Genomic DNA, 2,640 nt, shown 5'->3' with positions numbered 1-2,640 from the left:
AAAGTCAGAAATACAGAACAGACAAAGTCAGAGAAATACAGAAAAGACAAAGTCAGAAGTAGAGAAAAGACAAAGTCAGAAATAGAGAAATGTCAAAGTCAGAAATACAGAAAAGACAATGTCAGAAAAAGACAGAAAGTCAGAAATACAGAAAAGACAAAGTCAGAGAAATAGAGAAAAGACAAAGTCAGAAATACTGAAAAGACAAAGTCAGAAAAAGACAGAAGAGACAAAGTCGGAAAAAGACAGAAAAAACAAAGTCAGAAAAAGACAGAAAGACAGAAATACAGAAAAGACAGTCAGAGAAATAGAGACAAGTCAAAGTCAGAAATACAGAAAAGACAAAGTCAGAGAAATACAGAAAAGTCAGTCAGAAATACAGAAAAGACAAAGTCAGAGAAATAAAGAAAAGACAAAGTCAGAAATACAGAAAAGACAAAGTCAGAAATACAGAAAAGACAAAGTCAGAAATACAGAATAGACAAAGTAAGAGAAATACAGAAAAGACAAAGTCAGAAATACAGAAAAGACAAAGTCGGAAATACAGAAAAGACAAAGTCAGAAAGACAGAAAAGACAAAGTCAGCGAAATGGAGAAAAGACAAAGTCAGAAATACAGAAAAGACAAAGTCAGAAAAAGACAGAAAAGGCAAAGTCGGAAAAAGACAGAAAAGACAAAGTCAGAAAAAGTCAGAAAGACAGAAATACAGAAAAGACAAAGTCTGAGAAATAGAGAAAAGTCAAAGTCAGAAATACAGAAAAGACAAAGTCATAGATACAGAAAAGACAAAGTCAGAAATAAAGAAAAGACAAAGTCAGAAATACAGAAAAGACAAAGTCAGAAATACAGAAAAGACAAAGTAAGAGAAATACAGAAAAGACAAAGTCAGAGAAATAAGGAAAAGACAAAGTCAGAAATACAGAAAAGACAATGTCAGAAAGACAGAAAAGACAAAGTCAGAAATACATGAAAGACAAAGTCAGAGAAATAGAGAAAAGACAAAGTCAGAAATAGAGAAAAGACAAAGTCAGAAATACACAAAAGACAAAGTCAGAGAAATACAGAAAAGACAAAGTCAGAAATACAGAAAAGACAAAGTCGGAAATACAGAAAAGACAAAGTCAGAAAGACAGAAAAGACAAAGTCAGAAATACACAAAAGACAAAGTCAGAAATAGAGAAATGTCAAAGTCAGAAATACAGAAAAGACAATGTCAGAAAAAGACAGAAAGTCAGAAATACAGAAAAGACAAAGTCAGAGAAATAGAGAAAAGACAATGTCAGAAATACAGAAAAGACAAAGTCAGAAAAAGACAGAAAAGACAAAGTCAGAAAAAGACAGAAAAGACAAAGTCAGAAAAAGACAGAAAGACAGAAATACAGAAAAGACAAAGTCAGAGAAAAAGAGAAAAGTCAAAGTCAGAAATACAGAAAAGACAATGTCAGAGAAATAGAGAATAGTCAAAGTCAGAAATACAGAAAAGACAAAGTGTAGGAAATAAAGAAAAGACAAAGTCGGCAATACAGAAAAGACAAAGTCAGAAAGACAGAAAAGACAAAGTCGGCGAAATGGAGAAAAGACAAAGTCAGAAATACAGAAAAGACAAAGTCAGAAAAAGACAGAAAAGGCAAAGTCGGAAAAAGACAGAAAAGACAAAGTCAGAAAAAGACAGAAAGACAGAAATACAGAAAAGACAAAGTCAGAGAAATAGAGAAAAGTCAAAGTCAGAAATACAGAAAAGACAAAGTCATAGATACAGAAAAGACAAAGTCAGAAATAAAGAAAAGACAAAGTCAGAAATACAGAAAAGACAAAGTCAGAAATACAGAAAAGACAAAGTCAGAAATACAGAAAAGACAAAGTAAGAGAAATACAGAAAAGACAAAGTCAGAGAAATAAGGAAAAGACAAAGTCAGAAATACAGAAAAGACAATGTCAGAAAGACAGAAAAGACAAAGTCAGAAATACATGAAAGACAAAGTCAGAGAAATAGAGAAAAGACAAAGTCAGAAATAGAGAAAAGACAAAGTCAGAAATACACAAAAGACAAAGTCAGAGAAATACAGAAAAGACAAAGTCAGAAATACAGAAAAGACAAAGTCGGAAATACAGAAAAGACAAAGTCAGAAAGACAGAAAAGACAAAGTCGGAAACACAGAAAAGACAAAGTCAGAAAGACAGAAAAGACAAAGTCAGAAATACAGAAAAGACAAAGTCAGAGAAATACAGAAAAAACAAAGTCGGAAATACAGAAAAGACAAAGTCAGAAAGACAGAAAAGACAAAGACAGAAATACACAAAAGACAAAGTCAGAAATAGAGCAATGTCAAAGTCAGAAATACAGAAAAGACAAAGTCAGAGAAATACAGAAAAAACAAAGTCGGAAATACAGAAAAGACAAAGTCAGAAAGACAGAAAAGACAAAGACAGAAATACACAAAAGACAAAGTCAGAAATAGAGCAATGTCAAAGTCAGAAATACAGAAAAGACAAAGTCAGAAAAAGACAGAAAGTCAGAAATACAGAAAAGACAAAGTCAGAGAAATAAAGAAAAGACAAAGTCAGAAGTACAGAAAAGACAAAGTCAGAAATGGACAGAAAAGACAAAGTTGGAAAAAGACAGAAAAGACAAAGTCAGAA

Source organism: Heterodontus francisci, unplaced genomic scaffold (genome assembly GCF_036365525.1).
Source record: "Heterodontus francisci isolate sHetFra1 unplaced genomic scaffold, sHetFra1.hap1 HAP1_SCAFFOLD_519, whole genome shotgun sequence".
Taxonomy (NCBI): domain Eukaryota; kingdom Metazoa; phylum Chordata; class Chondrichthyes; order Heterodontiformes; family Heterodontidae; genus Heterodontus; species Heterodontus francisci.
The sequence above is the reverse complement of the archived record's forward strand: the minus strand, read 5'-3'. Positions refer to the sequence as shown.